The sequence below is a fragment of the Stomoxys calcitrans genome, chromosome 1, assembly GCF_963082655.1.
Source record: "Stomoxys calcitrans chromosome 1, idStoCalc2.1, whole genome shotgun sequence".
In the NCBI taxonomy this organism is placed as follows: Eukaryota; Metazoa; Arthropoda; class Insecta; order Diptera; family Muscidae; genus Stomoxys; species Stomoxys calcitrans.
In genome coordinates this window covers 268,675,714-268,699,320 of record NC_081552.1, presented here as the reverse complement: position 1 = coordinate 268,699,320, position 23,607 = coordinate 268,675,714, and the positions used below count along the sequence as shown (strand labels likewise).

The following is a 23,607-nucleotide window of genomic DNA, read 5'->3' as shown; positions in this document are numbered from 1 at the left end:
TTTCATATAAATCGGTACAGTTTTGGATATAGCTCCCATATATATATCTCGCCCGATTTTCACTTCTAGACCCACTGCAAGCGCATTTATTGACCCATCTTTCTAAAATTTCGTGCAACGCTTTCCTCGACGAATTTCACAATAGCCATAAAGTTTGGTCGCAATCGGTTGAGAATTAGATATAGCCCCCCCTTTTGTGTTTATAGGGTAGGTGTAGGGTATTATAAAGTCGGCACCGACCGACTTTTGTCTTTCCTTACTGGTTTTATGAGATTTTTGTTTTAACATGAAGTGAGTTTTTTTTCTTGTTTCATTTTAGTCAAATTCGGCCTATCTGTTAAAATTTTGGGTTTGTGGTTTTGCAAGAAGCAGGCAGCTGTTACGATGCTGGGTCTAACATAGAAAAAACTTTTGTGTTTGCTTGAATGAAGCAACTGATGGACTGGCAAAATTATATTTGAAGTCATACAGAAATCAAAACGCTCAAATAAAACTGAATAAGTTACGAAATGCCCCATAGGAGGCCAGCGTAGCTCAGAGGTTAGCATGTCCGCTTATGATGCTAAACGCCTGAGTTCGAACCCTGGCAAGAACATCATTAAAACCTTGGTTATCTCCTTTTAATGTTGGCGACATATGTGTGGTACAATGCCATGTTAAAGAGATGTCGCACCTTATCATTGAGCTTAAGACTTGAATCGGGCTGCACTCACTGATATGAGAAACCTTTGCCCCTGTTCCTTAGTGGAATGTTCATGGGCAACATTTGCAATTTACAATTCCAACTTCTACAGTAGAAAGTATTTGTGCAAAGTGTAGTGTATATGGTGTGCTTTTGCATTTGAATTTAAATTCAGTGAGAATGTCTATTAGGCTTAAATTCCATTTTGAATACCCTTAATGAATATATGAAAATTCTTTAAGGCTTAATTAAAAGCAATTATCTGGATGACATTTCAATTTAACTGAATTCCCGAGAAAATTGTCCTGCAATCAAATTGTCATCCTTTGGCGGCATACGCATACAGTTTTGTGAGACCACAAATAAAAAAAAAAAACAATTCGAAGTTTTTCAACCATGTCTCCGGCTTCAATTATTTGTGAAAATTTCTCGGTTCACTGCAAAGCGATGTAAAAATGGTTGCAGCACCCAAAAAAAAAAAAAGCGCCATAGTCATGACATCGAAGCATGGCCAAATAAAATAAATTATTTTAAATTTTACTCAATCAAATGGACATGCGTATCTCCACACACACACACACACACACACACATAGACTCATGGCAGCATAAAAAGGCTCGGATAATGCATTTTGGAGAGTTTTTGCTTGGGCTGACCACTTGGTTTTTTCGATCACTCACTTTGGAAAAACGTTTATTTTCCTCTAAATCATTTGAACTGAGCTATGCCTTTGGCATGTGTCGACTCGAATTGAGTCAAGTCGAGTAGCGTCGCATTGCCACTACCTTAGCTCACATTTTTCCGCGTTTACTTCAATTTGAGTTGCAATCTTAATTGGACTAAAATTTAACAGCAATCACCATTGGCTGACTACGCTCGCGAATGCGGTTCCGCTGCTATGTTGGAATTAGCCGCGATTGTTTGCGAGCATTTCTGGGCAATTTATTTGTTCGGTGTCACATGGAGCGGCGTACTTATGTTGGACTTTTTGTTTGAACACCACGTTTTATCAATTAAAATGTCACCGTTTTTTCCAAAGTGTTTCTTTTTTGTTCTCACAGGCTCGCCTCACTGTTTTTCATTGTTAAGTGGTTTTGTGTGTGTGTGTGTTTTTTTTTTCGTTTGCTCCCCCCGAAACAGTGATGGAATGTTCGTACAAAACATTGGCCGGCCGTTTGAAAAGCATTGTTGGTTACGCTTGAGGTATGATGATTTGTGAGCGGAAAAGTGTTTGTCAGCACTTGCTTTGTAATGGAGTCATAAATTAAATTAAATCTCAACTGTTTTTCTCGCTGCGGCCAAGTCGTTTTGTTTGCATTGCTGGCTGGTAGGTTGGCTGGTTGGTTGGTTGGTTACATTGAAGTGCTTAGGCAGCAAACAATTCCAATTGATGAAAGTTTTTAAAGTTATTGGAAAAAAACGACATTTAACCGCAAACACTAAAGTTTTATTTGTTTATATGAGTCAATTTAATATCAATAAATCGCATGATGATGTTTGGAGAAAGAAAAGTCAATTATCAACTTGCTTTTAAGGTGTTTTTTATTTGTTTTATTTTTATACCCACCACCGAATGATGGGGGTATATTCATTTTGTCATTCCGTTTGCAACACATCGAAATATCCATTTCCGACCCTATAAAGTATTCTTGATCAGCGTAAAAATCTAAGACGATCTAGGCATGTCCGTCCGTCTGCCCGTCTGTCTGTTGAAATCACGTTACAGTCTTTAAAAATAGAGATATTGAGATGAAATTTTGCATAGATTCCTTTTTAGTCCATAAGTAGGTTAAGTTCGAAGATGGGCTAAATCGGACTATATCTTGATATAGCCCCCATATAGACCGATCCTCCGATTTAGGGTCTTAGGCCCATTAAAGGCACATTTATTATCCGATTTTGCTGAAATGTGGGACAGTGAATTCTGTTAGGCCCTTCGACATCCTTCTTCAATTTGGCCCAGATCGGTTCAGATTTGGATATAGCTGTCATATAGACTGATCCTTCGATTTAGGGTCTTAGGCCCATAAAAGCCACATTTATTATCCGATCTCGCCGAAATTTGGTACAGTGACATACTTCTGCAATATGACACAGATCGGTCCAAATTTGGATATAGCTGCCATATAGATCGATCTCTCGATTTAAGGTTTTGGGGCCATAAAAGGCGCATTTATTGTCCGATTTCGCCGAAATTTGGTACAGTGAGTAGTTTTAAGCCTACCAACATCTGACCAAAGTATAGTTCAGATCGGCCTATATTTAGATAAAGTTGCCATATAGACCGATCTGCCGATAAAGAGTCTGAAGCTCATAAAAGCTTTATTTTTTATTAGATTTTGCTGAAATTTGGGACAGTGAGTTGTGTTAGGCCCTTAGACATCCTTTGTCAATTTGCCCCAGATCGGTTCAGATTTGGATGTAGCTGCCATATAGATCCATCTCTTGATTTAAAGTCTTGGCCCCATAAAAGGCACATTGTTTTTCTTTTATTTTCAACTATTCCAAGATTTTCTATTTCGAAAGGCATTACAGAAATGTCTGCTAAGAGTTTGTTTCAGAAAATTTTCCCGCTGGTGCGAAATGGTAAAAGTCAACTTTGAACATTATTCGCTATCAAAAACTTAAAAATTCTTATGGGAAAACTGAAATTGTGTTTACAATGCAATGTATGGCGAACACCAAATAGTCAAGAAATGCAATAAACATAAAAATTTAAATGAATTTAACAGCCAACCATAACAAATGAGTGTATGACACATTTCAGGCACAGTGACTCAAACATAGCTCCATGGCAACAGAATATCACATAAAAATATTTTTCAATTTGGTTTAATAAAGTTTTATAGCAGTAAGGCAATGAAACGTGAAAGGATTTGAGGAGGCCACCGTAGCGCAGAAGTTAGCAAGGCCACCTACGACGTTGAAAGGGTTCGAATCCTGGCGAGAACATGACAAAAAAAATTTCAGAATTGGTTATCCCTTCATAATGCTGGCGATATTTGTGAGGTACTATGCCATATAAAAACTTCTTTCCAAAGAGATTGCTCTTAATATCAGGCCTCCTATCATTGAGCTTAAACTTGAATCGGACTTCACTCATTGATATGTGAGAAGATTGTCCGTGTTCCTTAGTGGAATGTTGATGGGCAAATGTAAAATTTAAGGTTTCAAAAGTAAAACCTTAAAATGGGGTTTAAGGTCAATATCAAGCACTTACATTTTGATATAAAAAATTCGGTGGTACACTAACCTGTAAAGAGAAGAAGGAAATTAATTAGGCATTGTATTTTTCTGATGCATTAATTTTTTGTAATGAAAAGTAACACCAAAAAACAGATTGACAAAAAATAATTTTGCAAATATATAAAAGAGATATGTGACTGACTGGTCAACGCTCTGGCAAAATGGCTTAAACTAGAAATATCAAATTTGGTAAGAATATGGCCTTGGATCAGTGGGGGGAAACGTAGATTAAGTGCTCCATTTGCTACCAATGCTTTAAGCTGTGTAAAATTTCTCCTGATGTTGTGCTGCGGTATGTCCTTTCGACCAGGGCTGCGAAGTCGAGTTTTTAGAGGCCCGATTCGAAGTCGGAGTCGGACTTTGATTCGGAATTTAGCACGCTTGCCCCTACTCCGAACCGCTCTCCGACTCCGGCTTAATACTTCTACTTAGACTCCGACCTGTCGGAGTCGGAGTCGAGGGCTATTCTTCGCAGCCCTGGCTCCTACTAAAAATAAATGGGAAGTCCCTTATCATTACGCTTAACTTGCAACGGACAGCACTCAAAGATATGAGAGAAGTCTTCTTCCTGAATGTTTACGGGAAATTTGTCATTTTGTCAATAATTTGACATAATGAAGTTTTTACTATGAGAAATTACAAAATAGTACGATATGGGATATTTATGGCCAAACAGTAGGGAGAAAAAAACGCGATTGGCATACAAACAAGTATGTTGTTTTTCAATACTTTTGCATGGCCGCAACGGTCACGCTTGTAGATGTTCAGACTCTGAACCCAATTTGCGACGGTAAATAGCCTGTGACTGCTGCAATATCACGTTCGATATTCGCACGAAGTTCATTAATCATCGCTGACTCGTTGGCATAGACCATAGACTTGACGTAGCCCCACAGGAAATGGTCTAACGGCGTCAAACCGCACTGGACCATTTCGTTCTTTAAACTTAGTTTCCAATAAATTGATTGTGACATTCGCTGTGTTGCTTGTGGCGCCGTCGTGTTGGAATCTCATGTCCTCAGTCCATATCATCCAATTGGGGCCAACAATATGCCGTTATCATTGAATGCTAGCGATTCATCACGGAAGAAGTACGGCCCAATGACGCCACTGGCCCATAAACCGCACCAAACCGTATTTTTTCGGAATTCATTGATGACTCAAGGCATACGTATGGATTGCTGGCTGGCCAATGTTTTTACATCCACCACCGAAGAAGGGGGTATATTCATTTTGTCATTCCGTTTGCAGCACCTCGAAATATCCATTTCCGACCCTATAAAGAATAGTTATTCTTGATCAGCGTAAACATTAAAGACGATCTAGACATGCCCGTCCGTCTGTCTGTTGAAATCACGCTACAGTCTTTAAAAATAGAAATATTGAGTTGAAACTTTGCACAGAATATTTTTTTGTCCATAAGCAGGTTAAGTTCGAAGATGGGCTATGTCGGACTATATCTTGATATAGCCCCCATATAGACTGATCCGCCGATTTAGGGTCTTAGGCCCATAAAAGCCATATTTATTATCCGATTTTGCTGAAATTTGGGACAGTGAGTTGTGTTAGGCCCTTCGACATCCTTCGTTAATTTGGCCCTGATCGGTTCGGATTTGGATATAGCTGCCATATAGACCGTTCCTCCAATTTAGGGTCTTTGGCCCACAAAAGCCACATTTACTATCCAATTTTGCTGAAATTTGGGACAGTGAGTTGTGTTAGGCCCTTCAAAATCTTTTTTTAATTTGGCACAGATCGGATCAGATTTGGATATAGCTGCCACATAGACCGATCCCTCGATTTAAGGTTTTGGGTTCATAAAAGGCGCAGTTATTATCCGATTTCGCCGAAATTTTGCATTGTGATTTGTGTTAGGCCCTTCGACATCCTTCTTCAATTTGGCCCAGATCGGTTCAGATTTCGATATAGCTGCCACATAGACCGATCCTCCGATTTAGGGTTTTAGGCCCATAAAAACCACATTTATTATCCGATTTTGCTGAAATTTGGGACAGTGAGTTAAGTTAAGACCCTTGAAATACTTCTGCAATATGGCACAGATTGGTTCAGATTTGGATATAGCTGCCATATAGACCGATCTCTGGATTTAAAGTCTTGCGCCCATAAAAGGCGCATTTATTGTCAGATTTTGCCAAAATTTGGTACAGTGAGTTGTGTTAGGCCCTTCGATATCCTTCGACAATTTGGCTGAGATCAGTCCAGATTTGGATATAGCTGCCATATAGACCAATCTCTCGATTTAAGGTGTTGGGCCCATAAAATAAATTTGAATAAAGCTGCCATATAGACCGATCCCTCGATTTAAGGTTTTGGGCCTATATAAAGCCACATTTATTATCCGATTTTGCTGAAATTTGGGACAATGAGTTGTGTTGGGCCCTTCAAAATATTTTTTTAATTTGGCACAGATCGGATCAGATATGAATATAGCTGCCATATAGACCGATCCCTCGATTTAAGGTTTTGGGCCCATAAAAGGCGTATTATATGTCCGATGTCGCCGAAGTTTGGCACAGTGAGTTAAGTTAAGACCCTTGACGTACTTCTACAATATGGCACAGATAGGTCCAGATTTGGATATAGCTGCCATATAGACCGATTCTCCGATTTAGGGTCTTAGGCCCATAAAAGCCGCATTTATTATCCGATTTTGCTGAAATTTGAGACAGTGAGTAGTGTTAGGCCCTTCGACATCTTTCTTCAATTTGCCCCAGATCGGTCCAGATTTGGATATAGCTGCCATATAGACCGATCCTCCGATGTAGGGTCTTGGGGCCATAAAAGCCTCATTTATTATCCGATTTTGCTAAAATTTGGGACAGTAAATTGTCTTAGGCCTGCCAGTTTGGCACAGTGAGTTAAGTTAAGACCCTCGACATACTTCTACAATATGACACAGATCGGATCAGATTTGGATATAGCTGCCATATAGACCGATCCCTCGATTTTCGGTTTTGCGCCCATAAAAGCCGCAGTTATTATCCATTTTCGCCGAAATTTTGGACTGTGATTTGTGTTAGGCCCTTCGACATCTTTTTTCAATTTGGCCCAGATCGATCCAGATTTGGATATAGCTGCCATATAGACCAATCCCTCGATTTAAGGTTTTAGGCCCATGAAGGGTGTTAGGTCCTTCGATATCCTTCTTCAATTTGGCCCAGATCGGTCCAGATTGAGATATAGCTGTCATACAGATCGATCTCTCGGTTTCAGGTTTTGGGGCCATAAAAGCCACATTTATAATCCGATTTTGATGAAATTTGGGACAATGAGTTGTGTTAGGTCCTTCAAAATCTTTTTTTAATTTGGCACAGATCGGATCAGATTTGAATATAACTGTTATATAGACCGATCCCTCGATTTAAAGTTTTGGGCCCATAAAAGGAGCATTTATTGTCCGATTTCACTGAAATTTGACACAGTGACTTATATAAGGCTTTTAGACATCCGTATCGTATATGGTTCAGATCGGTTTATTTTTAGATATAGCTACTAAAACAGACAAATATTTTGTTATACACAATTCAACAATGACATGTACTCATTAGAATTTGGTCCAAATTGGAACTTATTACGATATAGCTGCTATGGGACATGAGGTATGCAATTTTCACCGGATTTTGATGAAAGGTGATTAACATATATACCCGAGGTGGTGGGCATCCAAAGTTCAGCCCATTTTTACTTGTTTTTTGTTTTCCCCAATTTTCATGGGGTGGGCTTTTAAATCATATATTCAAAGTGAATGCTGACACAAATTTTCCAAACAAAATTCCATTTAAATGCTGTGTTTCTATAAAAATAATAATCTCTATTATCGAGATCATTATCGAGAGCCACTGTAGCACCCTGCCCAATTAAAAGTCAGTCCTTATTAACATGTGACATAACTTGCTGTTATACAGTTCAGTTCACTTCAGTTCAACGTCATATAAAAAAAATGGTATGAATGCTATCCAAAAAAGTTAATAATTTGCCATAATATCGCATTCATTAATTTGAGTGCAATAACAGTTTGGGGATACATTTGTCACAATCGTACGGTCAAATAGCTCGCACTCGCGAAGCGTTGCAGACAGAGCAAGGCAACAATAGATTTTATGATGCGGAATGTTGGGCATAATGCTCTCGTAAAATACCAGGCAAGAAAACAGCAATGACACAATGGCCAGAGACCGACAACCCAGTGATAATTGTGGTGGTTGTGCTAACATTTTTTGGTTGTGTTTTGCTGCATAAACCTCGATGGCCGATAAAAAGTGCAAACTCTTATTATTTTATGGTTTTCGTTAAGTGGGCTCGTTTTGAGGGGGTTGATCGGTCTTATGCAGGGGGGGAGAGGGCGGCAATGACATTAATAACAATAAACTCTCACTTGCATAAATCAGGGCCATAAATAAATTTTATAGTCAGATTTTGCAAAGAGCTCAATTTGCTCACAAATGAAGGCGCAAAATCCCTACCAAATTCCATTCGACAAAATAATGAAATGGAATTTTTAATTAAAATTTTTGCCATAGCCAATCAAATGGGAATTCTTTTAAAAATGAGTTCTACTCTAATAAATGGTGGGCGTTTATTTTTCTGTTTAATATATTTTTGTCATTTTAGAGTTTCTCTCTTACTCTTCTCGCAAGATTTGGTCGATTTAAATTTGTATCTCATAAAAGGATTGTTGAATAAGTAATTTTTGTCCATTGATCAAAAATCCTTCATGGCAACATCCTTGGCCTTAATATTTTCTATTAAATTTGCATTTATCTCTGTGTGCATAAAGTGTCCTTAGGGCCTTAGGATGTCATTTTTCATACTCGACTGCATTTTGGATGGCCATGGTGGCCAAAGACTTGTCGAAGGATGATAAGAACAGACAAAGCACTGGATTAGAAGACAATTTAGATGATGCCATGACAAAGCGGCAACATCCTTACAAAGGACATTTACAAGGTTGAATCAAAATGTTGGCAATTTAAGACGAACAAACGATAAAATGACGATAGTTGAATTCGTTTTAATCTTCAACTTGGCAAATGCCTGCACCACAATAGTTGGCATTTAAGAGTGATGAAAAAGCTTAAACTTTGATTTGACTAACTCGAAATTTGGACTGTCGAATTTTCTTTCTCTTTTGTAGTTTGTAGTATAAATGGCTTAAAACTTTAACCTACTAAAGAGAATGATCCTCTTACATTATTAAACTTTAATTTTCCTGGATTGTAAACAATTTCAATTTTTCTTTGTGTTATGTTTTTTTCTTTCGAGACGAGCTTGTATGCAATGGAATGGAAAGATATTTTCTTGTCAGCATTTCCCCATGAATAATTTTTTTTAATTATTTATCTTCATCTTAAGACATTGTTTTACAAGCGATATTAATTCTTATGAATCTATGTGGGGAGTGTTCATTTTATGACTGCATATAAAGAATTTGCCGAAAAACTTGTTGTTGCTATGAATTAATTAAATTACATTTTCATACTGAATTGCTAAATTCAATTGGTATTAATATCACGTCAATGTTGTTTCATTTGGCTTATGAAGTTGTCCTTGTCCAGCATATTAATGAGACAGGCTAATAAATTGACAATTAGTTTTATCTCTAAGGTTTTAAAACATCAGATTACAGTTGTATTGCATGGGAAATTAGCTGGCAGTAGAATATGGGTTGGAGTTCGTTGGGAAATTTAAAACTTTAAATCGAGATATCGGTCTATATGGCAGCTATATCGAAATCTAGACCAATCTAGGCCAAATTGAAGAAGAATGTTGAAGGTTCTAACACAACTCACTATCCCAAATTTCAGCAAAATCGGATAATAAATGTGGCTTTCATAGGCCTAAGACCCTAAATCGAGGGATCGGTCTATATGGGGGCTATATCCAAATCTGGACCGATCTAGACCAAATTGACGAAGGACATCGAAGGGCCTAACGCAACTTACTGCCCCAAATTTCAGCAAAATCGGATAATAAATGTGGCTTTTTAGGCCTAAGACCCTAAATCGGAGGATCGGTCTATATGGCAGCTATATCCAAATCTGGACCGATCTGGGCCAACTTGAAGAAGGATATCGAAGGGCCTAACATAACTCACTGTCCAAAATTTCAGCAAAATCAAATAATAAATGTGGCTTTTATAGACCTAAGACCCTAATCGGAGGATCGGTCTATATGGCAGCTATATTCAAATCTGGACCGATCTGGGGCAAATTGGCGAAGGAAGTCTAAGGGCCTAACATTACTCACTGTCCAAAATTTCAGCAAAATCAAATAATAAATGTGGCTTTTATGGGCCTAAGACCCTAAATCGGCGGAACGGTCTATATGACAGCTATATGCAAATCTAGACCGATTTGGGCCAAATTGACGAAGGATGTCAAGGTGTCCTACCTCAATTCACTATGCCAAATTTCAGCAAAATTGGATAATAAATGTGGCTTTTATGGGCCTATGACCCCAAATAGGAGGATCGGTCTATATGGCAGCTATATCCAAATCTGGACCGAACTAAGTCAAAATGACAAGAGATGTCGAAGGGCCTAACAAAATTCACTGTCTTAGATTTCAGCAAAATCGGATAATAAATGTTGCTTTAATGGGCCAAAGACCCTAAATCGGAGGATCGGTCTGTATGGCCCATCTGGGCCAAATTAACGAACTAAGTTTGAGGGCCTAACACAACTCACTGAGCCTCTAGAGGGTGCAATTCTTATCCGATTTGAATGAATTTTTGCACGAAGTAGGGTTGCCCAAAAAGTAATTGCGGATTTTTTAAAAGAAAGTAAATGCATTTTTAATAAAACTTAGAATGAGCTTTAATCAAATATACTTTTTTTACACTTTTTTTCTAAAGCAAGCTAAAAGTAACAGCTGATAACTGACAGAAGAAAGAATGCAATTACAAAGTCACAAGCTGTGAAAAAATTTGTCAACGCCGACTATATGAAAAATCTGCAATTACTTTTTGGGCAACCCAATATTTTGTTATGACATCCAACAACTGTGCCAAGTATGGTTCAAATCGGTGCATAATCTGATATAGCTGTCATATAAACCGATCTGGGGACTTGACTTCTTGAGCTTGTTATTTAATAATATGCAATTTTTTTCAATTTAATTGTTGTGTGTTTTTTTTTTTTAATGCCTTTGACAAAACAAAATCATTGTCATCTTTCATAATAACATCAATTATACGCCCCAGGTGTTGTTTTCAATTAATATTAATCATACGCACACCTTGATTGTGAATGAATATTTAAATAATGCCCGCATCTGAGTTAATTCTGGTATTCTTTTCCTTCGAATTATTTAAAGCTACTGACATTGAGAACTCAACGAATTTGTATGCCCGATTTGTGTCGTATAAATTGGGATTTAAAAATCTTTTCGATTTAATAATGGCACAAAGTGAAAAGTGAGCTCCCCCAGCCAAGTCAGCCAAACTCTAGATAATGTGTTGAAGGAAAATAAAAACAAATTTTCCCCTGGCTGCCGCCGTTCTGGGGCGAGAGATGATAAGCAAAATGTTTTACATATTGTTCAAATTTATTTATTAATTTTTCTTGTTTCTTTTCTTTCGATATTGTCTTCAGACAGCAAAGGTTGCAGCAGTTTGAGGAGTCTTTGAAAGAATGCCTGTTTTCGCTGAATTTGGGAGGGATGATTTTGCCATAATTTTTTAACAAATTTCATTTAATTCTTATTCGACTCGGATTTTAGGCTCATTTTAAGAAGATGTGTGTGTATCTGAGAGTGTATGAATGTGTGTGTGCGGGAGCGAGGGAGCTATGCCATTCCATTAGGGAGTTTACAATAACAACAAAAACAACAACAACAACAACATTGCAGCCAACACCTATTATGGCATGAAAAAGGAAAACATCATGACCATCAACGAGAACAAAACGAGGCAACACATATTTTTTTTTTATGAAAAGAAAGGCAGAAAAGTGCCTAATAAAAATTACTGCTTCTGGCCCCATTACATATTATTTGTGTTTTATTTTCCACTTTTCTTTATTATTTAATGTTAAATTATCCTCTTTCCTCATGGCTGGAAATTTTAAAGTTTACGCATTTTTCTTTTGGGTTTTCCCGTTTTTGCCTTGTTTAGGGCCGCCTGCACATTTATGACAATCCAAGTACTACTCATTGGAGGCGCAATAACAAAGACATAAGACATTTAAACGCTTATTACTTGGTTTCGGTGTATATGTCGCTGTTCTTCTTTTGAGGGGGGGGGGATTGTGGAAATCATAAAATATTTATTACCAGCCCCCATACAAAAGGTTATGATTGCGTATGATTATTGTCGAGGTTGTGCCTGCGAGCAGGAGAGAAAGAGAGTGCCCAGCCGAGGGGTGTTACAAGCAAGAAATCATAAATTCTTTGACGAGATGACTTGTACAAATAACATCACACACGCACACACACACACACTTGCATGCATTAGACTTCACTTATGGCTTATGGTTACATGTATGTATGTATGTATGCTTGTTTATATATGCCAGTATTTACGTTTATGTTTTTGCTTGTTAGTCTTAGTGCTGGTAATTTATGAGGCATGCACTTTGCAAACATAACAACTCTCGAGTACAACTAAAATCATAGTTCTAAGCAGTAAGCCCAAATGAAGTTTTAACTATCGCATCGCATGTTGGCAGTTGCTTCACCCACCCGAGCCACCTAACTTGGGTGGGCTTCATAAAAATCATACGCCCCCTTGTTATGCGAGATAAATCGATTGTGAATCATACGCTCTATGGGCTGTCATGTAGAGATGAAAAGTGGATGAAGACAGTCGAGAGAAGAGCACTGGACGGAAAACAAAAGCAGAGTGGGAGGTAATTGGAATGTAATATCGTTATCAAAGGATATCGTTGTGATAAAGAAAATATAATGCAGAAAATTGGAAATTACCATTTAATATGAAATAAGGGGTTTTTGAAGAGAACAAAATTTGTTTTGAAGTGGTAGCCAACTTTTTTAAATTTAAACAAATATTTTTTAAAGGAAGATTTAAGATTTTCATTGTGTCAATATTTTTATACCCATCACCAAAGGATGCAGGTATTGGCACTTTGACTCGAAATATCCATTACCGACCCTATAAAGTATTTATATACAGTGGCACTGAAAAGTCTACATACCACACTCAAAAACCATGTTCAACAAAACGAAATTTTTGTACTAAAACTTTGTTCTTAGTGATGTTTTTTGTTGCTATAGTTGCTTACCATGGTTGCTAGTATTATAATTAGTAAAAAATGGGGTAAAGTCTTTTCCTAACTACTTTACTTTCAGTTGACATTAAAGCTATTTAAGAAAAGGTACGTAGACATATCTGTGCCACTGTATTATTGATCATACGTCTGTTATAATCACACTATAACCGGAAAAAAATCCAAATAATAGGCTTAAAATTTATAGGTTAAGTAATTGAATGCGCTGAATCGGATCATATTTGGATATAGCTGCCATATAGACCCATCTGCCGATTTGGGGTCTTAAGCCAATAAAAGAAGTTGTATTTGTTTCGGCCCTCGGAAGTTTGAACCGAATTTGGTCCAAATCAGACCATGGTTGGATATGGCTGTCATATAGGCCGGTCTGTCGAATTGGGGTCTTAAGCCCATGAAAACCAAATATCTCTGAAATTTGGAACAGTGAGTAATACACAGGCCCTACTTTTTATACCCACCACCGAAGGATAGGGGGTATATTCGTTTTGTCATTCCGATTGTAACACATCGAAATATCCATTTCTGACCCTATAAAGTATATATATTCTTGATCAGCGTAAAAATCAAGGACGATCTAGCCTTGTCCGTCCGTCTGTCTGTTGAAATCACGATACAGTCCTTAAAAATAGAAATATTGAGCTGAAACTTTGCACAGATCCTTTTTTTTGTCCATAAGCAGGTTGTAGTTCGAAGATGGGCTATATCGGACTATATCTTGATATAGCCCCCATATAGACCGATCCGCCGATTTAAGGTCTTAGGCCCATAAAAGCCACATTTACTATCCGATTTTGGGACAGTGAGTTGTGTTACGCCTCTCGACATGTTTCTTCAATTTGGCCCTGATCGGTCCAGATTTGAATAAGCTGCCATATAGAATGATCCTCCCGATCCCGCCAATTTAGGGTCTAAGGCCCATAAAAGACACATTTATTATCCGATTTTGCTGAAATTTGGGACAGTAAGTTGTTAGGCCCTTCGGCATCCTTCGCCAATTTGGCCCAGATCGGTCTAGCTTTGGATATAGCTGCCATATAGACCGATCCTCCGATTTAGGGCCTTAGCCCCTTAAAGCCACATTTATTATACGATTTTGCTTAAATATGGGACAGTGGGTTGTCTTAGGCCCTTAGACATCTTTCTTCAATTTGACCTTGATCGGTTCAGATTTGGATATAGCTGTCATATAGACCGGTCTCTCGATTTAAGGTTTTGGGCCCATAAAAGGCGCATTTATTGTCCTATGTCGCCGAAATTTGGGACAGTGAGTTAAGTTAAGCCCCTTGATGTACTTTTGCAGTATGGCACAGATCGGTCCAGATTTGGATATAGCTGCCATATAGACCGATCACAAGGTTTTAGGTTTTGGGACCATAAAAGGCGCATTTATTATCTGATGTCGCTGAAATTTGGGACAGTAAGTCTTTTTGGGCCCTTCGACATTCTTCGTCAATTTGGCTTAGATCGGTCCTGATTTGGATATAGCTGCCATATATACCCATCCTCCGATTTAGGGTCTTAGGCACATAAAAGCCACATTTATTGTCGGATGTCGCTGAAATTTGAGATAGTGAGTTGTGTGAGGTCCTTCAACAGCCTTCGTCAATTTGGCCCAGATCGTACCAGATTTGGATATAGCTGCCATATAGAGGGATCCTCCGATTTGGGGTCTTGGGCCAATAAAAGCCACATTTATTGTTCGATTTTGCTGACATTTGGGACAGTGAGTTGTGTTAGGCCCTTCGACATTCTTGGTTAATTTGGCCTAGATCGGTCCAGATTTGGATATAGCTGCCATATAGACCGATCTCTCGATTTAAGGTTTTGGGGCCATAAAAGGCGCATTTATTGTCCGATTTCGCCAAAATTTGAGATAGTGAGTTGTGTTAGGCTCTTCGACATTCTTCGTCAATTTGGCCCAGATCGATCCAGATTTGAATATAGCGGCCATATAGACTGATCTCTCGATTTAAGGTTTTGGGTCCTTAAAAGGCGCAGTTATTGTCCGATTTCGCCAAAATTTGGGACAGTGCGTTGTGTAAGGCTCTTCGACATTTTTCTGCAACTTGGCCCAAATCGGTCCAGATTTGGATATAGCTGCCATGTAGACCGATATCTCGATTTAAAGTCTTGGCCCCATAAAAGGCGCATTTATAATCCGATGTCACTGAAATTTTAAACAGTGATATATGTTAGGCTTTTCGGCATCCTTGTCTTATACAATTCAGATCGGTTTATTTTTAGATATAGCTACTATACAACAATGACTTTTACTTATTAGTATTTGGTCCAAATCGGAACATATTTCGATATAACTACTATGGGACATAAGGTATGCAATTTTCAGAGGATTTTGATTGAAGGTGGTTTACATATATACCCGAGGTGGTGGGTATCTAAAGTTCGGCCCGGCCGAACTTAACCACTTTTTACTTGTTTTTCGTTTGATTTCTAGTTTTTTCTAAACGACCGATATTTCAGTATAACTGGATTTAAATTTAAACGGTTTTATTTGACTTTATTCTACCTTAAATGCACCGTATTTTTCAATTGGCGATCAATAATAGCCATACACTTCTGTCAAGACGTTTTTTTTTATCTATTGGACCCTGTGGGAGCTTTACAAAAACTAGTTTTTCTTTATTGGAGTCACTTTTATATCACTGAAGTGTTTTTGGCCAACCATGAGCCACAACAACTCCAAGCAAATATTAGATGAAGTTGACACTTAAATGATGATGATGATGATGATGATTACACTCATAAACGATTGCGGTTTATGCCACATTTGCAGTGCAGGTGATCACCTGCCTTATTTGTAAGACACTTTTAATTCGTGAGATAGTTTTCCTTGATTTCAATTGAAATACTCATGATTTGCTCAAAGCACACACACATTTTATGTTGTTCAGTTATTTCGAGTATTTAGTGTTGCACACTTGACTTTCAAAGCAAAGCTGTGAATGGGTGTTTTCTTGAACTCAAAGCACTCGGCTCTTAATTTGCTACTTTAGACACGATGTTAACATAGAAATTATTGATGCATTTCCTCAAAGGCAATTGAAAAAATGTATGTTATCGATATTTTCTGCATTACTACTAATTGAGCAACAAATACTTGGTGTTGACCAAGGAATTTTTGCATTCATTCCATTTTTTTTTCGTTTTTTCAAAAACCCATTGTTTTCGAGGTAAACATTTAGACACTTGTTTGCCATGCCAATTATCAATAATTAAACATTTTTGCGCATACTAACACTGATGTTTGTCGTCTTGATGTTATTTTGCCTTTTTTGTGCGCATCACTTTATGAATTTTTAATAATGGGTAAATATTTAATGTTCGTGCTTTCGTTTGTAATGGCGAGTTGAGTTGAATAGTTTTCGTAGAACTGGGTGATTAAGCTCGAATGACACACTACCGACACAAATATTTGATCTGCATTTGTTCACTTTCTAACTAAGACTGATTCCCTTTGGTGATATCCAAAGTCTATTTATAAGAACAACTGTCATATTTATCTCTAACGGGATGACATCATGAAGACTTTGGCGACGAATTGGTCATATAAAGTGTCGCAAAAATTATGATGATCTGTAATCAAGAACTTATATCGCATGCAGAATAAAATACTGAAAAAATTATTTTTCGTCATATATGTATATTTTAAATGCTATGAAATCTTAAAATTCTGTTTGAACAGTTTGAAGGCATAGGCTCAAGGTATTTGTGCAACAACAAAAGAGTTCCTGCAAGGACATTATAACTACAGCTGGTTCAACGTTTGCTGCAGATGTTTTCGTCACCGTTCGGGCCAGGACTGCCAAGTCAGAGTCGAGCAATTTTGCCCGGAGTCAGTGTCGAAAAAATTATCTCGACTTCGAGCAATGTAGTAAAAAATGTTTCAACTAAAGAAAATATGAAAGTCTAAAAATTTTTTAGAACAAAAATAAAATGTTTTTAGGTTTATTGCAGACTGTTGTTTTTGAATATCTTAAAAATGCATTCCATTGAAAACTTGACAAGTAAATTAAAACAAGTAAAAAGGCGTTTAGTTCGGCCGGGCCAAACTTTGGATACCCACCACTTCGGGTGTATATGTAAACCACCTTTCATCAAAATCCGGTGAAAATTGCATACTTTATGTCCCATATCAGTTATATTGAAATATGATCCGATTTGGACCAACATACAACATGGATGTTGAAAAGCCTAACATAAGTCAATGTGTCAAATTTCAGTTAAATCGGATTATAAATGGGCCTTTTTTGGGGCCATGACCAAATTGCAGAAATATGTGGAGGGCCTTAACTCTGTCCCAAATTTCGGCAAAATCGGATAATAAATGTGGCTTTTATGAGACTAAGACCTAAATCGGAGGATCGGTCTATATGGCCGATATATCTAAATCTGGACCGATCTGAATGAAATTGAAGAAGGATGTCGAAGGGCCTAACATAACTTACTGTCCCAAATTGCGTCGACATCGGACAATAAATGCGCTTTTTATGGCCTCAAAACCAAAAACCAAGAGATCGGTCTATATGGCAGCTATATCCAAATCTGAACCGATCTGGGCCAAATTAACGAAGGATGTCGAAGGGCCTAACACAACTCACTGTCCCAGATTTCAGTAATATCGGATAATAAATATGGCTTTTATGGGCCTAATACCCTTAATCGAGGGATCGGTCTATATGGCAGCTATATCCAAATCTGGACCGATCTGAGTGAAATTGAAAAAGGATGTCGAAGGGCCTAACATAACTCACTGTCCCAAATTGCGGCGACATCGGACAGTAAATGGGCTTTTTATGGCCCCAAAACCTAAAACCGAGAGATAGGTCTATATGGCAGCTATATTCAAATCTCGACCGATCTGAGCCAAATTGAAGAAAGATGTCAAGGGGCTTTACGCAACTCACTGTCCCAAATTTCAGCAAAATCGGATGATAAAAGTGGCTTTTATGGGACTAAGACCCTAAATCGGAGGATCGGTGTATATGGCAGCTATAACCAAATCTGAGCCGATCCGGGCCAAATTATCGCAGGATGTCGAAGGGTCTAACACAACTCACTCTCAAAAATTTCAGCAAAATCGGATAATAAATGTGGCTTTTATGGGCCTAAGACCCTAAATCGGAGGATCGGTCTATATGGCAGCTATATTCAAATCTGAACCGATCTGGGCCAAATTGACGAATGATGTCGAGAGCCCTAACAAAACTCACTGCCAAAAATTTCAGCTAAATCGGATTATAAATGTGGCTTTTATGGGCCTAAGACCCCAAATCGGAGTATCGGTCTATATGGCAGCTATATTCAAATTTGAACCGATCTGGGCCAAATTGACGAAGGTTATCGAAGGGCCTAACAAAACTCACTGTCGCAAATTTCAGCAAAATCGGATAATAAATGTGGCTTTTATGGGCCTAAGACCCTATATCGGCGGATCGGTCTATATGGGGGCTATATCAAGCAATAGTCCTATATAGCCCATCTTCTAACTTAACCTGCTCATAGACAAAGAAAGAATCTGTGCAAAGTTTCAGCTCAATATCTCTATTTGTGAAGACTGTAGCGTGATTTGAACAGACAGACAGATGTCTAGATCGTCTTAAGTTTTTACGCTGATCAAGAATATCTATACTTCATAGGGTCGGAAATGGATATTTCAATGTGTTGCAAACGGAATGACAAAATAAATATACGCCCATCCTTCGGTGCTGGGTATAAATATATGTTGCCCTAATGAATCGATCTCCCTATTTTACTTCTTCAGCCTCAAAAGTGCGCAATTCTTACTACAATAGATTTGGCTGAAATTTTACACAATGACTTCTACTTTTGTCTCCAACAATCAATTCAATTATGGTCCGAAATGAACCATAGCTTGATATTGTTCCAATAGCATAGCAATTCCTTTCTTTTATCCTTTGTTTTCCTAAAAAGAGATACCGTGGCAAGAACTCGAAAAAATGCGGAGGGTATATAAGATTTGGCCCGGCCGAACTTGGCATGCTTTTACTTGTTTCTGATGGTCTTGTCAGGATTCGAACCCAGGCGTTCAGGGTCATAGGCGGACTTGCTAACGTCTGCGCTACGGTGGCCTTCTGTGCATCACACTATTGAAATTGCCGCGAAATGGTTTCACAGCATAATGGACCTAGATTAATGTTGGAATTTTCCAAGAGTATATGAAAATTATGAAAGGTCGAAAGTTTTTTATGATTTGTATTTAAATACATTTGGCCTGGCCTACCAACGAAATATTTATTGTGTTGGATTTTAAGGTTTTACGTAACGCATTTTTGCCATTTTACAATCGCTATGTGTATGTTAACCAAATTTACATATTTCCGCATTAGTTGTTGTTTATCGCAATTTGAATGAATCGTCCAGTATTGGCTAGACAAATAGCTCCCCTCAATGACTTGTTCACATCTCTCACTGTCGATCGAAGTCACTTGGGGCATTAATTATTCAATAATAGTTGACAAATAATGCCAATAGGAGGTTGGCCAAGTTAATGATAACGGCATTAGCTTTTCAATTTCTTTAGAGGGTAAGAGGAAGGAAGCGGGGGGACTTTATTTCTTGTGACTCCCGCCGTCAGCGACAAGCGAACATAAATACAAGCCAGATTAATAATCAGTTGTGTTTTTTTTTTATAGCCGGCATTTAAGATAAATGTAGCGCATAAACCACAGCGATTAATCATAAACGTGGATTTTTAAATCACAACATTGACTATTGTTTGGCCTACCAGTTAATATCGTTGTTGTCGTCGACGTCGGCGTCGGCATCAGCGTCATTTTTGGCGGTCGGCCACGGCTAATGTTAATCACCATTGAGCCCATTAATCATGATAAGAGGTGTATGGGGAGAAACGAATGTAACGCCGCCACCGCCGCCTTTGTTAGCTTATCAACATAATTGACCATTAACACTAATGTCATCTACAGATAGTTGCTCGTAAAACAAAAACAAACCAAAATTGTCATATCTTCCGGTAGCTAATCGCCAACGACTTTGGCAAGCAAAGATAAAAGTTCATTAATCAAACGCCCCCGGTGTCAAGTGCATCTCGTGTTTTCATTAATAACATTGTAACTCCTCTTAAAAATTTTAAAATGTTCCAAATCGTTTAACACGTAGTATGAATGTCTCATCATGGCGAGAGTAGGGCAAAAATTATTATAAATCATACGCACCCTTGCACCGCTACAGTGTACAGCATATGACTCATACGCACTGCAGCACCCTTTCAGCGTTTAGTAGACAACGATTCCTACATTTGAGTTCAAAGCAATGGTAGACTCCTTGCTGCAATTAAAAACTATTTAGTTTGCTTCGCCAGTATTAACAAGTGCTTGCTCCTCTGGTATTTGTCTAACGCCTTTACGCCTCGGCAATTGAGTGTTAAGTGCCAAGTGTTAAATAGCATCGTTTCATTATTCTAATTGGCATTTGTGCTTTACTCGATTTCCTTTCGATTAAATTATTTTAATTTGCAAATGTTGCTGTGTCTCTTGTACTCTGTTGCATTCTATCTTTTACGCGCTCTCCTTGGCCCATTTGCCGGAGAATTTCCGCTTCAGCTGACGTTTATTGTGAAGTCATCATAACTTTTTAATTGAAATTGTAATTGAATTGTAAGGGGGGAAAAGCAAAATCTGGTAGAGAGAGAGAGAGAAAGCGAGCGCAGCGAAAGCACGGAAGTATAAATGACATGACTTCTAGGGAGAATTGTAACAATTTCAGGTTATCCCCATCATTTTCTTTTCAGTTGGTTGCTTCTTAACGTCAAGTTGTTTCTGGCTTTAGTTACCCTGGGGCTTTTTTTTGTTGTGTTCGAAAGTCATGAATAATTTTCGTTGCATCAAATAAAAGACAAACGTCGATTGTTTCACATTTGCATACATCTACGAGTTGATGTACAATTGCTGTGAGAGATTTTTAATGACTTGGAAATATTCATTAAAGTTTTGATGCAATTCATTGAAGATAAAACGTAGGGATATATAAATGTATCGCAATGTAAACCTTTTGGTTTAACCCAATAACCCTTCTCCAAAGTGGTTATTGGGTTAAATGTGCTTTACATGCATAATTGTAATCGAATAGATGGAAAAGTTTTGCGAAAGACATCAAATTGGTTGAATTGGTTTATAAGGACAAAATGTCTATTCAGGAGGTCTATTTATGAGGCCACCGTAGCGCAGAGGTAAGCATGTCCACTTATCCAGGACATGTGGACATGTCCAAATGTCCTGGGTTCGAGTCCTGGCGAAAACATTAGAAAAAAAATGTTGAGAGGTGGTTACACCTGGTGACCGGTTATAACGCCCAGGGGACATAATGCCCAAAAACATTTTTGGGCATTATGACCTACCCTTATGCAGTCATAACAAATTGTTTTGGGAATTATGATCGTCAAAAAATCGGCCAGAACGCCCATTGGGTTTTATGGGAGCTATATCTAAATCTGAACCGATTGTTATGGAACTTTGCACACATATGAGGACGTTGAATAAAATGCTCAGTGCCAGTGCCAGTTTGTAAAGATCGGACCAAAATTGTGCATGCTACAGCCTTAAAAGACCATATCGGATGAAAAATATATATGGGAGCTAAATCTGGACCGATTTTTATTGGTCCGATTGCGCACATATGAGGACGTTGAATAAAACGCTCCATGCCAAATTTTGTAAAGATCGAACCAAAATTGTGCCTGCTACAGCCTTAAAAGACCATATCGGATGAAAGTTATACATGGGAGCTATATCTAAATCTGGACCGATTTTTATAAAACTTTGCACACATACGAGAACGTTGAATAAAATGACCCATGCCAAGTTTTGTAAAGATCGAACCAAAATTGTGCCTGCTACAGCCTTAAAAAACCATATCGGATGAAAAATATATATGGGAGCTATATATAAATCTGAACCGATTGTTATGAAACTTTACACACATATGGGGACGTTGAATAAAACGCACCATGCCAAATTTTGTAAAGATCAGACCAAAATTGTGCCTTCTACAACCTTAATAGGTCAAATCGGACGAAAGTTATATATGGGAGCTATATCTTAATCTGAACCGACTTAAGAGAAATTTTTCACACATATTGGGATGCCACAAAAAGTAATTCGTGCCAAATTTTGTAAAGATCGCACCAAAATTGCGGCTCCTACATCTTTAAAAGGGCATATCGGATGAAAGTTATATATGGGAGCTATATCTAAATCTAGACCGATTTCAATAAAATTTTGCAAGCTTTGTGGGTCGTTAAAAAAATCATATCGTGCTAAAGTTTGTAAGGATCGGACCAAAATTGTGGCTTCTACAGCTTTAAAAGGGCACATCGGATGAAAGATATATATGGGAGCTATATCTAAATTTGGACCGATTTTTTCAAAATCAATGGTGTTCGTTCCTTGGACCAAAAAGGAGACTTGTGCAAAATTTTGTGAAAATCGGACAACAAATGCGACCTGTACCTTGATTACAAGAATACACGGACAGACAGACGGACAAAGCTAAATCGAATCAGGAAGTGATTCAAAGTCGATCCCTATACTTATTGACGGGTATAGCCCTTCTCCTTCTTAGCGTTGTAAACAAATGCACAAATCTATAATACCCTGTACCATAGAGGTGGTGGACGAAATGACCACCAAAGTAATTTTGGGGACTATTTCATCTTTTTGGAAGGTTATTTCTTTTCGTTAAAAATTGAATTTTTATACCCTCCACCATAGGATGAGGGTATACTAATATCGTCATTCTGTTTGTAACTACTCGAAATATTCGTCTGAGACATCATAAAGTATACCTGTTCTTGATCATCGTGACATTTTATGTCGATCTAGCCATGTCCGTCCGTCTATCCGTCCGTCCGTTCGTCCGTCTGTCTGTCTGTCTGTTTGTCTGTTTGTCTGTCTGTCCGTCCGTCCGTCCGTCCGTCCGTCCGTCCGTCCGTCCGTCCGTCCGTCCATCCGTCCGTCTGTCAGTCTGTCCTTCCTTCCGTCCGTCTGTCTGTCGAAAGCACGCTAACTTTCGAAATAGTAAAGCTACTCGCTTGAAATTCTTGTTGGTGTAGGTCGATTGGTATTGTAAACGGGCTATATCGGTCCACGTTTTGATATAGCTGCCATATAAACCGATCTGGGATCTTGACTTCTTGAGCCGCTAGAGAGCAAAAATCTTATCCGATTTGGCTGAAATTTGGCATGAGGCGTTTTATTACGATTTTCAACAATTGTGCTAAGATAGTTCAAATCGGTTCCATAACCTGATATAGCTGCCATATAAACCGATCTAGGGTCTTGACTTCTTCAGCCACTAGAGGACGCAATTATTATCCGATTTCGCTGAAATTTTGCATGGGGTGTTTTATTATGACTT

General features: G+C 38.2%; 1 protein-coding gene across 6 annotated transcripts in view; it reads right to left on the bottom strand.

Annotated features, from left to right (window-relative positions):
• LOC106089974 (trichohyalin) overlaps positions 1 to 23,607 on the bottom strand; it is a 275,208-nt gene that overhangs the window by 98,324 nt on the left and 153,277 nt on the right. The window contains exons 1-2 of one of the 6 annotated variants that reach the window (XM_059360994.1): positions 16,452 to 16,645; positions 3,903 to 3,935 (exon numbers count right to left, since the gene is read on the bottom strand). The exons of 4 other annotated variants lie outside the window; for them this stretch is intronic. The gene's annotated coding sequence lies outside the window, so the exon portion shown is untranslated. Of the gene's footprint in view, positions 1 to 1,362; positions 1,494 to 3,902; positions 3,936 to 16,451; positions 16,646 to 23,607 lie in introns of those variants that run through there. One more of the 6 variants, XM_013256007.2, reaches the window with a different exon arrangement.